Consider the following 15,042-nt stretch of genomic DNA (forward strand, 5'->3'; position numbering starts at 1 on the left):
ACTGCAGAGTTTAAGATGCAGGGAGCACTGCTCACTGCAGTGGAAAACCACTGCTTTCTTCATTGAAAGTAAAACCAACTTCTCTCTAAACCTTTAAAAGGAAGTGCCAATATGCAACTGAGTGATACAAACTGTAGTTGGTTCATACCTGCAGCTATGCACCTCTCTCTAGCCGTTCCTGTCTTCACTCTAAAAGATAAGGAAAAAACAGACATTTGAGTACTCCAGAGTTAAAATCAGACACAACATGAACCCCATCTTGTAAAATACTGAGGACTGTGAAAGTAAAGCATATTTATAATAGCAGAAGTCATCATGAGGTGGTAACAACCCTCATTAGACTCAAAAAAGAAACCGCACTCTCAAAAATACACAGACTAAATGAAAGGATACAAAAGAAAGGACAGCAAACACAACATGGCTGAAAACAGTAGTTTTGTAACTTCCTAATAACATTCTGTGGACTTACCCTACCTGTCTGGCTCTCATGACAGAAGATGAGTTGCTAATAGCAGTATGCACAATTCTAAACTCCTATGTAACATTATTTTGACAGCAGCAGCACTAACAGATGCCAAGGAACCTGCAGATGTAACTCTAATGTAAGACAGCACAGATGGAAATGTATGAGAAAGTTCTGGATTAGGGAACACAAAGAACTAACATCACAAAAATGGAAAAAAAATGTTATTTCTGTATCTTAGGCAAATCATCAACTAGGAACCATACAGATTTTCTGTACTAGCATCTCATAAGTAAGGGATGCTACTTTTCGATTCAGGATTCTCTTTCTGCAGATTCATTAACTGATCCACATCACAAGCTAGTGTATATTTAAATACAAACTTTGCAATATTCTTTTAAAAGAATTTCTCCTCTGCTTCCTCCTAGGTTATTTTGCAGAACTACACTCATGGTAGTCAAGCAGTATTTTACAAAAAATCCAAATCTGTTTACTTATCTATAGGTACCAAACCAAAACCTGCATCTGTCCGCAAGGAGAAGAGTTATACAAGACCATTTGAGTTTCCATATTTTCACTGCCTTGCAGGTCCCTTCACAATCTTTGTTCTATATCCTTTGAGAAGTGTGGATAAGTGACCCATACCCTCTTTTAACTTGTCTTGTAATATACTTAGATACTTATCACATATACTTATGCCCTCTTCTCCAGAGGGAGATCTCTTGAGAATTTTTTAATCCCTAATTTGTAGTAATTTTCAATTGTTCTAATTTCTTCCTAATTTGTTCAATGGACTTAATAAAATATTATACCTTCTAAAGGAACATGGAATCCTAAACACAGCAACAAAAAATTCTCTTATAATACTAGTTAAGAACAATAAAAATCAATCCATCAATGTTGAGAAACATAACTCTTAATTGAAATGTGCATTTCCCAAATTACAAATTTATCTTTTCTAGAATATTACTGAAAACTGACTATTGATCAGGGAACACTTTACACACTTATTTTTGTTCTGTTTCACCATGACATTCTGGATTACGAAGTTCCTACCAGTGATTCCGGCAAATATGCTACCTGAGGACACCACCTTCCACTCCGCCCACATTCCTTTGTTTTTTTGAAGTTTAAATGAAGAGTATTTGTTTATGGCCAAAAAATAGTTTCAGATTCCTACTAACAGACCTGTCTTCAAAACACCATGTAACACAACCTTCTTGTTTTCTTCCTTTTCAACTCAATCTTTGCCAGATATTTAAGCCTTATGAAAGTTGTCATAAACACCGTTATATTTCTATGATAATCAGAAAAAACCGAAATACACAGCTCACTCATCTTAAGTAAATGCTTAAGAATATACTGGTAAACTACTTTTTAACGTTAAAAAGAAAATCTTCCCTTTGCACATGTACACTCAAGAGAATTAATTTAAAGACTTCAAAAGGTACCAAAAGTACAGCTATCAGCCAGAGGAACCCATAATTCTTGGATACCTTTGGGAAAAAACATACACCTCACTGAATCAAAGGCAAAATCCAAGACAATAAAAACTTTAAAAAGCAAGCAGCAAATCTGACAACCTATAGAAAGCCTGGGAGAATGCTCCTAAATCATAAATGTTTCTCAAAACAAAACTGTTTTAGTATGGTTCACTTAACTGCATGTAGAACATAAACACACCAAATACTTTATCCAAGTTTATACATCAGACAAACCTGGCCCAATGGCCAAAGAATCTGACAACTTTATTTCTTCCCAGAAGAAATCAGGACTTGAATACCTCAGATCAAGGCATATACAGCTGGCATGACACTAGCAATGTGTGTAGCATAGCAATTTCTGTAATTAACTGACATGGCAGTAAGCTCTCGTGCAAACTGCAGATTCACCCCAGCCCAGCATCATACACTGAGAATGTTTTCAGTTGCACCAGTGTGGGTTCTCAGTGGGGACCGCAAAAGAATTAACAGGTGTAAATTGGGACATCTCATCACAGCTTTTGCAAACAAGATTTCTCCTGAAGTTTCCCCTGCACCCCCAAATGAAGTGCTGCATCTGAGTCAGATGCCACTTCCAACTTCTTCTGTATGTAGCTGGGAGGAACTATGACACCACCTGAAAATTCCATGTAGAAAAATGAAGGTTTAACACAGCCCTGCCAGATTTAAGAGTGACAAAATACACTCTTGCTGATGAACAAACAGTTGTAGCTTATGGTATGCAATATAATATAAACAGAACTACAGCTGGTAATGAAAACAAATGGCTCTAGCCACTAAGTAGTGGACAATGGATGAGCACCCAATAAATATAGCGATACTGCTTTGCTACTTAGTGGCAAAAATTCAGTCTCACCAGCACCCAGGATCATCTATAAGAGAACATTGGATCATTTAATGGGTTTTGATCAATGAAATTACTGTCACTGTCAGCACTTGTCTAGACCAGTTAGTTCTGATTTCTCATTACATTTTCCAGGAATTAATGTTTGTGGGATGTCAAGATTACCACTGACAATTCAAGAGGCTAACAGATAAAACAGACCACATAGCTCAACCTCAGATACATCCTGGCGTCAGCAATCTCCTATATAAATCAATGTTCAGTCTGGACTCTCTGCAGATGTACATACTTTTAAGTGCCAGTATGGCCAATAACAAAAACTTGGAAATATAAAAATAACTATTTCTCCGGAGGAAATGCAGAGGGGAGGTAATGATGCATCAGAGAGTGAAGGAGCTAGTGCACTAGATAAGTTTACTTACAAATAGAGAGGCCTATAAAAATCAGATGAAGCTTCAACTACTGTACAGCTTAGGCCACAATCCACAGAAAGCATGTCACCTTCTAGTAAACATTACTCATGAGACAGCAAGACAACACAGAGAGTGACAACAAACTCCTACAGCGCCGAAACCTTATCAAGGAAGCAGCCATGCCTTCTTATCTGAGAAATGTAGTTCTACTGCAAACTTCACACTACCCAAACCTCTCAGCACCAGAAGCTACTTGCTCAACGTAAGGCAACAGCTCCCAGTCACTGTGCCTGCTCACTTTGGCAGAGCTCTCAAGGACTGTTGTCCTCAGTGTTGCCAGCACAAGTACTAATGCGTGTACAGGTTAGCAGACAATCTCCACAGTTAGTAAGCAGACCAGTTGAATTACTTGGGACAGTATGTTTGACTATCAGAATGTAAGTTTGCTCAATTTAAGATACAATAGGAAGAACAGAAGAGGTGCACATTTGGGGACTACCTCATATTAAGGGAAAAAAGAAAAAAAAAGAGAGAAAGGAAAACATCTTAAATGCCATACTTCACATTACTGTAATGAGAACATCATAAAACACTTAACATCAGGGATGCAGACTATATCTGCAATGTCTGTTCCATGCTCAGCTATTAGAACTTAAACATTCCCAAAATCGATCATTAGTCTTGTAACCCATAATGAAGGTGTAAAGAGACACACTTTCAGAACGCAAAACAAAATAATCCTACGGTCTATGGTTGAAAATACAAGACTGGGGCTTAGAAGACGTGAGTTCTATTACTAACTATGGGACTGAACAGCACTGGACAAGTCACTTTATGGTCCTAGGAGTTTGTTTGTACAGTATTATCATCTTGTTTTTCTTTGTGAAGAGGTATTTTGAGAACTAGCAACAGAATGTATTCAATAGGAGTCAGAGTATCATCACATTGTTACAGCTGCATCCCAGCTGAAAACCTAGTAAACAACTTCATAAAAAAATCTTTCCACAAAACATTTGTCTGTTAGTAAAAACCAAAGAATCTCACCAACAAAAGATTTAAGCTTGCTATATCCTTCCACATTATGGCATCAAGAGACTCTCATAATGTCTCAAGAGTTGCAAATACAGAAGGTACACACTAATGCAACATTTTATTTACTTGTTGAATGAGGATCCAAAATATTCAGAAAACACACGTTCTTGTTTTGCTTTACAGACACTGTACACACCACAGGAAGACCTATCAAATGCAGCACAAAGTTTTATGACTTCTTTAGAGTAAAAGATTGAGGTGCAGTGAACAGAAACAATATCCTCAGTTTAACCACAAGGATTACTTCTAGAAGCAACCCTAGCTGAACTTTGACAACCTCATCTATCTCAGCCACAAGATTCAAATACTAACACTTTTACTCACTTATCGCTAAAGGCAAGATAAAAAAATCTCAATGGGATAATCATCCCTGTGCAGTGTTTAGACAGACACAGTTCACATAGCTCTGTTAAAAATGTCTTTTTATAATGTTGGAACTGATGATCTTTAAAGTCCCTTCCAACCCAAATCGCTTTATGACTCTACAATATCAAGGTACTTACACACTTCTTTTCCTTTGTGCAATCAAAAGAAATAGATTCAAATACAAACAGACAATAAAGAAGTTTTGTATGTCTCCCCACAAACATCCTCAAAACACTATCGCTATTCTGTACTATTACACCTAAAATACTGGAAGAGGACACAGTACATATGACCATTTCCAGCACCTACTGTCAGCTTCAGAGGGAAAATAATCTTGAGGTATCCCAATTTTGAAAGATCAGAATCAAACTGGATACAGAATTTCAAGTCTACTCCGAATTTGTATCTGCAAAATTTTTAAAGTTTAAACATTTATATTTTATTTCAAAGAAGCACAACTAAGAAAGACTGATTTACCTTAAGCTTGTATGTGTCTCTTGCTTGGCTTATATTAGACAAATATTTGCCATGAACTCTACCGTGCAGAATCTGCCATTGCCACGCCTGCAAACCAAAGAGTAAAAATATTCTCAATTATTTTTATTCCTTTTGTAATAGGCACATGGTCAAATCCTTTGCAGAAGTAAATGGATACAAGTCTCAAATTACACTTTTTTACATCGGCAAAGAACTGGGATCAATGCTCTATTTTAAGGAATATTGGTTCAAATAACTTTCAACAGCAAATTTTAACACTTAAAAGAGATTTAATATTGGGTGTGTAAAGCTGAAGCTTTACAAAAAATATTTTGTACTATTTCTTTTTCTTCATCAGAGGCAAACATTGGCATTGCTATGGGAACATCAACTTAGGAATGTCCTGACTTTCGTTCAAAAACCCAAATGAAATAAAATCTAACTATTTTACTGCAAAGCAGTCCTTCCTAAGCTTCTACTCAAACTCTCCGAAGGTTTCTCATTTGTCATCATTTGCAGCATCACTTATACATACTTCAGTTTCTTTTTTTATAATATTTACCCCCCTCTTCAATGTCTTTATATAGTATTTGAAGCATACAAACCACTGTAAATAATATAGAAAAATGAGAAAAAAAATCTGCATTAATTTACAACCTAATACCTGCTGAAAACATATCAATGCATAAACATATGCAGCACCTTGAAGCATTATTTTTGTCTGAATACCATTCACAAATGTAACACCACACTTAAGATGAACTTTTCTGTCTGAAGATGCCTAACTTTCATTCTCCATTATGAACATCTAAAATCAACTAACAGAATGTCTCTCTTACTGATAGCAGCCTTTTATTTCACAAACTACCTTCACGGCCCATTTTATGACTCAATCAGCCCCTCCAGGATGCTCGCCTGTGGCGATTAATGCTCACTAACTCTTGTGCCAGCCGACAGCTTTGCTTGCTCTCCCTGCTGTATAAGGCTGGATCCTTTGCCTGGGTCGGGGGAGAAGGGGGTGGGAAGGATCAAGAGCATCAATGCACTCTGCCAAGAACTAGAGAGATTCAGTACTTGCTTGTAGTTTTATGCATGTATTTTCACACGTTCTTCACTTAGACACTTCTCCATCAATTCTTTCCGTTCACTTTTCCTGGAAGGCACAGTATGACATCAGCTGGTTTCCACTGCTAGCAGGAGGACACTCCAGAAACTTTATGACCAAAACAAGTGCTATAAATACAGTCTTGGCTGCATGAGGACTCAAAATAGACATAAAATCCTCTTACATATCTTACTGGATTCTCAGGGTTTCTATACCTCAGTATCTGGATTCTGAAAGCACTTTATACTTCCTAAATCAGAACCTCAAATGTAACCGTCTACGTGGCACATTATCTTTTCTCTGTCCTCACCTCAGGGAAGTTCACCAGTTTCGTCCCAAATGAACAGCAGGCTTCTCTATACAGCAGCATCAAACACAGAATGTATCAAATACCACATTCATAAAGAAATATGTTGTGACAACATTTAGTACCTCCCTGTCTAAACCAAAGTGGTATGTGCCATACAGGGTAACACATGCAAACAATTCTTTTTTTCTTGTTGTTTGTATTACTCCAGAAGACTGGACATAAGCTCTCCATAAAGATTACATAGAAATGGGGTGGAAATACAAAGGAATAGATCAAGATATTCCTACTGTAGATCCAGTTTAAGCTGATGCTCTTGCCAAAAGAACAGAGAACTCTGCCCTCATCAGCTATCCATCCGCACCTCTGCATAACAAGCCTGAGAAAGGAAATGATCCAGGTGTGATCTAGCCTACCAATAACAGGAAAATAATAGTTCTAACACAGACATGCTCTCTGATTGAATTCACTGCACAACCACACAGATGCTCTTGGCAGCACAAAGGAAAAGGGAAACACATGAAAGATGGAACAAGCCTCTTTCAGAGTAAAACTGGCATATGCTCATTCAAATTACTCATGGAACTACATCATCAGATTTAGGTGCCAAATTTCAAATCGTTCTCTACTGATTAATCCTTTTTAAAAACTTCAAACAATAAATAAGGCTTCCAATACTTCCATTAAGGAAACTCTATACTTGTAAGCATATACATGTTCTTCCATATAATCACCTTTACTGTCCCAATTCTTTGCCAGCAGACTGCCTCCAACTTTGAAAGACATATCACTCCCTATCCTTGATTAAAGTATATGATTCAGCTTTTTAAAATCACAAGCAAATCTTTTTTAACTTTCACTTTTCACTTATTCTTCCTGAAGTTCAATACCAGTAATTCTTTTCAACAGCTGTTACAAGTTTAACTAACTTCAAATGAACACTGGACTTAATTCTAAATTCTTCTCACATGTCCACCCTTAACCTAACGTTATTATTCAACTGTATATTTATGACATAAAAAAAGGAAATTATTTTTGTAAATCATAAAAGCAATAAAGTAAGAAGAAAATAAAACATTACCCCTTCCTGTGGAATTTCAGGACTTCCAAAGGATGTCAGACAAAAGCTAAACTTCTCACTTATCTCCAACCTTGATAAAACTTTTCTGCAAGCAGGATAATAATGTAGTCAATCCAGAATGGATACTCAAAGTATACATGGCAAATATGATTTCCTGTCCTTATACATCTAAAGCATTGTATTTTGCTACATGAATCACCTGAACTCCTGGAAATAGGCAGAGCACTGTTACCCATTCTGCACTAGTGGGCAATAGGTGCAAGACAAATTTACTATACACGTAGCTCAAAGTATCTGCCTTCCAAGAAACAAAACTGACAGCTCAGCTTAGCTCTGAACACTGTCACTTTCTTACACTCTTACGCTGTCTCACATTCTTACAAAATGGAATATTTAAATCTCCTAACGCCAGGCTGTAGAATGGTACTATCTTTCATCTGCTCAATGCACTTGAACACATACTTCTTCAGTGTTCTACCCATTTTTCATCACATCTTTCAGAGAACCGACAAACAGTATTTTTTAAACATGCAATAGTGTACCTCCAAGAAGCCTCTGAAACTTCCTAATCATATTCCTACAAGACTACAAGCAAAAATTAAGTATGGTACCAGAAAACACTTTAGAGGAATTTTACAACCCTGATCACAGGCATCAAACAGTACCAAGATTCACTGTCAATTGGTATTGTAAATTCTGAAACAGTTTAGATTATTTTTTTGCTACTTTGCTCTGGTTGGTTTACATAGAAGGATGTCAACTGTGGAGACAGGAAGTGGGAAAGCAGGAAGAAAAGCAGAGGGCTTTAAGAGGATGCAAAAATTGGGAAACATACCAGGGCACTTAAGACAACAAACAACATCCTAGAAGCTCCATATTCACAAAGAATTCCATAGGTTTTCCAGATGCAGATGGAACAACTACTGCAATGTGTCCCTGCTAAACCAAGCATGATCAGAAAACAGCCACACAAGAAAGTTTCTTGAGTTCAAGCAGTTCAAGAATGAGATGACCCTCTGTCACCACAGTTCCCTACCTGCAGACACAGTGTGATTCAGACATTGCCGGGGCATCTGAGATTCACAAATTTGCCTCCAAAATTTGCTTCTTCTGAATCTGAGATACACACAGCTTTCTCAGGAGGAAATACACTGAAAAGACTGCAGTGGTAGGAAAGAAAATAATTCAGACTGAGTTTATGGACCACGGTCCTCAACAATGATTTTAATAAGACACTGCCTTCTGTTTCACAAGTGGAAAAATGTTTTCCTCACTCAAATTCAGGAAACAAAAGGCCCAATGCCTATTGGCATAGATATTCAAAAGGCAGCAGAATTTGTAACTGGACAGCATCCCCTAAAATCAGAAGTAGCCTATAACCCATTTCCCTCTCCCTCTCAAAAGATCTGTTGCCAATGTTAATGGTGGATCCAGTTGCTACCACTGTTTTGAGCACCCTTCTGCTACTCAGAAGAATCATTGTATCGACAGCTTACTACAGTGTCAGCAGCCGACATACTTCCTGCACTATTTGCTCACAAGATCTACTACTTACAAAAAGCTATTAAGAATAGTCATCCCAATGTGTGTACAGCCTTAATACAAAGATTATGCAAAAGCACAGCCAGGGAAGTCCTAGTTACAAGTTTCCAGCTCTTCCTAACAAGGTATATTCTACAATGCCATCGCCTTAGCACCAACTTCTTATTCCAAACTAAGCTGGCCAGGGTCTGGCTTCTCATTAATCCCCCTTACCCACAACAAGCAAAGACAGCACTCAGTTCTTACAGGACAGGATCTAGCTTTCATTAATCTTCATGGCAGACAGTGACACCAGGCCTTTTATGGAAAGATATAGGCCCTGGCTACTCACTCCCCAAAGCAGGCAGGGACATTAAAATACTCATCCCAGAAGACTGCAGCTCTTTTGGAGCTTAAAACTGTATCTTTCTGATGCCGCTGCCACCCACTACACACTCTCCCTTCAAGACATCTGCTTTCCCTCCTCCACTCCCGGTCCCTAGACTTCCAACTTGGATGAACTGCATTTTACAAAAAAAGAAAACGTCCACAAACAGATCACCTTTCACTTGGAATGCCAGTCCTCCCCAGAGACGCAGACAGACAGACGAACGCTAACAACAGAGACTGTAAGCCCTGGCTCTCAATTCTGCTCAGCAAATGCCGAATGCACACAAGACCAGCCACACTGCCTAGTTTGCTAGCGTGCTGCTGTTGTACAAATATAGAAAGCAGAAAGTAGAACAACCGTTTCAGCAGAACGGATTCTGCTCAGCTCTCTGAGAGGGAGGAGCAGGGAGCTGAACCAGCTGAACTGCTTTACCCATACATGGTCTCTGAAAGAGACCATTGCTAAGACAAGTTCCTTTGCATATGCACACCCTCATTCACTGTCACAAGGTGCAGGGGAAGAAAAGTATTAAAAGCATACAAACTTAAAGGAGTTACTACCTTGAAATTAGTTCCAAGCCCATTTTGCTTGAGCCCACCTTAATAACATAGAATTGTTATTCTATGAAGAATCTATGAAGATTCTATGAAGAATCTATGAAGAATTCTATGAAGAAGATCCAACAGAATCTGGGCAGCAACTCAGAAAGACAAAAATCTCCCTTCCAGGGAATCCCCACATCCACCAGCATTTCAAGAACTACTGAACTGGCCAAGTCTTCCTTGTTGCTTTTGGACACACATATCTGCATACCAAGCTCTTGGTTTGACCTTCTTCCCTGACCCAGAATTGAATTATAGCAATCTTTTTAAGCCCTTCTCCCTTTTAAAGTATTTTCCCTAAACCAGTAAGCATGACCTCCCACTGGTTGACACAAACTACTATGGTGACCTGCGCTATCATGTCTGCTTTCCCAGTAGTCCTTTTTTGCCAGTGTTTAAACACAAACTAAATCTTTTTCTATATATTCTTCACAAAAACAGAAGAAAATCACTTTTATGCAGCATCCCCATCACTTCCTTCTCCCCCCCTCCTTTCATGTTCTGGCACAGAAAGAGAGCAAAATCAATATAACTGAAAACCCAAATTCCTAGGCATTCAAAGAAGAAGACTAAGAAAAAAAGTGGCACAGCCCCTGATTTTTTTAGTAGACAGGAATGACAGCCTACAAACTCAGTAACAGTTTCATTTATATACAAAAGCATAATTTTCCTTAAAAGAGATTTATTACCCTATGTTGCTGCCTGTTTCTTATACTTCGTGTATCCCACATTTATGTGGTGATACAAAACTATCTTGCAGAAGTTACCAAAAAAGTTCTCTCATACAAATATGCGGAAATTGCAGCTTTCAACTATATCAGGAATGTAGTGACCAATTCAGAACTCTGAGAAGTGCACTAGTCAGGTAGCTCTGTTAACGTGGCTTGTAAGTAGATACAAAAGTGCTGGCATTTAAAACAATTTCCTTATTTTTCAAATTTCTCATGACTGAGATACTGGTTTAGGCTCCCTGCAAATTGAGGAAGACACCAGCATACTGAGAATTAGCTGTATGGCTACGCATATCCTGAATTATTTTCCTTACAAGAAAGGATCAAGAATATGTGTCCTAGTCCTGCTCCCCTGAAAGCAGTCATGAAATGCCTATTAATCTTAGTCTTCAACTAAATACTCTTGAACTAAATACTTGAAAAATACTTTAAACCCCCCAAAATTGTAAAGCAAATTCTGCATTAGAGAGTCACTGTCACAGCAGCTTCCACACTGTGAAATAAGACAGTACCACCTACAGCCAGTCTGTGATAGTGATCAAATTCTGGCACTGAACACACAATTCAAAATGTAATATTACTCCATAATTATCAGAATATTCACACTTACCTTTTCCTGTCATATATGATCACAGATTTCTGAGCAGTCAAAACTTCTTTATAGAAGTAAATATACAACCCTTTTTCCCCTAAAGAGTTTCCATATTTATCTTTTTCAATGGTAGTATCACTTCTAATGTCGCTTGACTGTTCAAGAAATCTTTACCATTTTGCTCAAATTGTGCTAGACATTGTACAGTCACAATACAATGATGGGGAAGACAGGAATTTTTGGAAGGAGGCACAGGTGAGTTGGCAAAAAGATTTTGAGATGGTGCTCTGCTTAGGAATCTAAGCGTATAAATGAGAGAAGAATTACTTTTACACTGTGCTCTGCCTAGACATAATGCAAGGGCTAGATGTGAAATTGAAAATACATTCTCTTTTCCTGAAAGACCAGTATCTCATTGCCTTCTGAAGAATCATTTATCAAAACTCTATCTTGTAAGATTTTGATGAGATATTAAGATGCCTGGTGTCTATCCTGCAAATCTCTACATAGAGTAGATGAAGAAAGATGCTACCGTTTTTATATGTAGTCTTAGACATTGTCTACTAAATACTTCATATGAACTACAGACTTCATAAATAACCACCTCCTCTGCTTTGGAAAAAAAAAAAAAAATAGATGTGAATGCTCCCTTTCCTACAGATTCTGAAGGGTTTGTGGATAGTGTGCGTATGTTAGAATATCTTTTGAACTGCATAGTTTGAAGAAAAAATAGCACAGCATATTCATGGATTCAATGAAAACCTGAATTCGAAGTGATGTTTGGAGAACAGTAGTTTTACTTTGACATGTGAAATACTGAAATCTAGCTGGTAAAAATTACATTATTTTTGTGAAAAGTGCAGTACAAAATAGCCTGCAGATAGAATTGAAAGCTACCAGAAAGAATAATTTTGATGAAGGTGAAAGAAAAAGCCAAGGCCCTGAAAAACTCAAATTAATTTCAAGTGAAAACAATGTAAGACATGACAGAACTCTTGTCAAAGGAGTTCTTACAAGAATCAGGAGAGAATTCAGTTCTGAGAGAACACACAGCATGCAACCATAAAAACCCCTCAAAACTGTCTGCAAAGGAAAGCCTGCCAAATATCATACCAGCATGACACTGGATACTCAGCAAACATTCTCTTATCCACACGCTCATTCAAGATCTCCTTGAGGTGTGCTGCTGAAAAGGACAAAAAACCCAAAGGGCCTGCTCATTTCAGCAGTATCTAAGCCAGTTATTCCAAGTTATATTTACAAATAATTTAGTTAAACCAATGTGAAAATCCCAGACAAGTATGATTTTAAGACCAGTTTATACAATCTTAAGTCTACCTTTAACTTAGAACTACCTTTAACTTAAGAACTTTTAATACAGCAAGCCAAGCCATTAAATCAGTTACAAATCCACTCTAAATCAGTACAGACTCATTACCAAAACTCGCAGTTTGTCAGTTTGCCACTAGTACGCTGTTTCTAACAGAGCAGCCAGTAAACCAGCTTATCTTTTCTAAAAACAAAACAAAAAACCAGACCATGATATGCTGAGGATACTGAAGACAGAAGGATAATATGCATACATGGGACAAAGATGACAGCTTGTGGATGAGGATTCCACTTCTGGCATAAAGCTTTCACACACATACCTGTGCCGCAAACTGTATCACCTAAACTGAAATTCTTTGCTAAGAGTTGAAAACTACTGAAGACTTCTGTTCAGCTATCTAGCTGCTCACTGTTCATCCTGAATTCAGTTAGCAACAATGCCTTTTCTTTTAAAATGCAGAGCTAAGATGGCTGAAAGTTTTATGTCACTCAAGATGTCAGAAAGATGATGTCCTTTACCTTGGACGATGACTGTGCCATACATACTACATTGCTGTCAAACAAATAAGCCTGCTCTGTCTATCACAGTTCAGACTCGTAAGCTATTCATCCCTACAGCAAAGGATTTCCAGACTAATATGCACTGCAGCTTTAAAGCAGTTTACATTTTCCTCCTTGCTCTATCCAAACTTCCTGCTTTGACCTAATGTGTATTTTAGCTTTACGTGCTTGTATCTCTCTCAGGTGCAAACAAGACGATGTCCAGCTGACATTTGAGAAATCTTTTTAAAAACGTGAATGCTAAAGCTCACACTTTTCACTGTTGTGTCCCAAACACAGAGTTTTGGCAAGATATTCTAAAATACAGACAGCAACAGCAGAAAAGGTGCTATCTTGCATTTTTTCATAGAACACAAGCATCTCCAATGACAGGAGGAAAGGCAATAAAACTACTGGTTATTTTCTTCCAATCAAGATAATCTCTTGCCTCAAGAAATCCTGTAACAGGATCACAACTCAAGATACTGTGCTGCAGTACTTTGAGAGAAATACCCATTAGAGGGCCTAGATAACTTTTCTTATTTTACAACTCCCATTCTAATAAACCCTGAAGTATTTTACTGTCCTTTGATTTATACTGCTTTTTCCTCTGCAAACCAACGATCAATGGATAAAAATGATATTTTCTTGCCTGAAGGCAGTTACCAACACAGTGAGTAACTCTGCCATAGACTTGGGAATGGTAAACTAAAGGACAAGAAGCAATACTGAACATGCCCAGATTGAAAGAAAACATGAGACACCCATGGCAAGACTGATAAATAAGAATGCAGAAATATAAACCTGAGTCTGTTGGACTCTCGCTGCTGTTTCAGTAGCAAAACTCACATTATGACTTGGAAATGACTGGGATGAGGACTGCCTCATGGATGTACTGCTAAACAACAGTCTCTATTTCAACAGCCAGAACAGTGGGTTCTAAGACACCAGAGTTAGAACTAAGCAAGAAATCTCAAAAACGAGAATTTGTAACACTTCCCACCTAGCCTAAAAAAAAAAAAAAAAAATAGAGTAGAGCAGGCCCTCTGAAAAGGTTTGTGGCAGAAGACCAAAGCAGCAAACAGATGAAATTAAGATTATCAGTTACTAAGTTTCAATAACCACATTCCAGAAAAAGATACAAGAAATAGTTAAGGAACAACCTCCTCATAACAAAGTTTCTTACTAAATTCAGAGATTGGATTATAGGTAGTATTTTACTTAACTCAATACAAGTCTAAATATTTGAAGAACCACATTATCTTTTATGAAATTCAGCTAATTCAGCATAATATTGTGTTTGCAGTAATTTCAAAAGAATAGTTACACAATATGATAAGTATTTCTCTAATGTCAAAGCTCCATAATTTGTTTCATCTAATGATTCTTCAACTGATGTAAAGGCTGCTTCCAAGGGACCTTGCAAATTATGGATTTATTATTGACGAAATATACAACTATTGCATATCTATTATATGGCCACCTTTCTTGCTTTTCCCTTTAGAACAGTAGCGTCAGGCAGCATGTCTTCAGAATCCCTACTCTTAGAAGAAATAACAAGTTATGGACACCCTTCCCACACCATGTAACAATAATCTTACAAGTGTGCCTAGTGTTGAAGGACCAGCAAAAAGGTGGATACAGTAATAAGTACACAGTACTACTGTGGAGTTCTTTGCTGTATCT

At 37.6% G+C, this 15,042-nt stretch overlaps 1 protein-coding gene across 16 annotated transcripts in view; it reads right to left on the reverse strand.

Annotated features, from left to right (window-relative positions):
• The window catches only part of CELF1 (CUGBP Elav-like family member 1), a 69,322-nt gene that overhangs the window by 52,007 nt on the left and 2,273 nt on the right, over nt 1-15,042 (reverse strand). For 10 of the 16 annotated variants that reach the window (XR_005105236.1, XM_037394148.1, XM_037394146.1 and 7 more), the window contains exons 2-3: nt 5,158-5,244; nt 149-189 (exon numbers count right to left, since the gene is read on the reverse strand). The exons of 2 other annotated variants lie outside the window; for them this stretch is intronic. The gene's annotated coding sequence lies outside the window, so the exon portion shown is untranslated. The remainder of the gene's footprint in view (nt 1-148; nt 190-5,157; nt 5,245-15,042) is intronic. 4 more of the 16 variants (XM_037394141.1, XM_037394137.1, XM_037394134.1 and 1 more) reach the window with 2 other exon arrangements.

The sequence above is a fragment of the Falco rusticolus genome, chromosome 7 (assembly GCF_015220075.1).
Source record: "Falco rusticolus isolate bFalRus1 chromosome 7, bFalRus1.pri, whole genome shotgun sequence".
NCBI classification, from domain to species: Eukaryota; Metazoa; Chordata; class Aves; order Falconiformes; family Falconidae; genus Falco; species Falco rusticolus.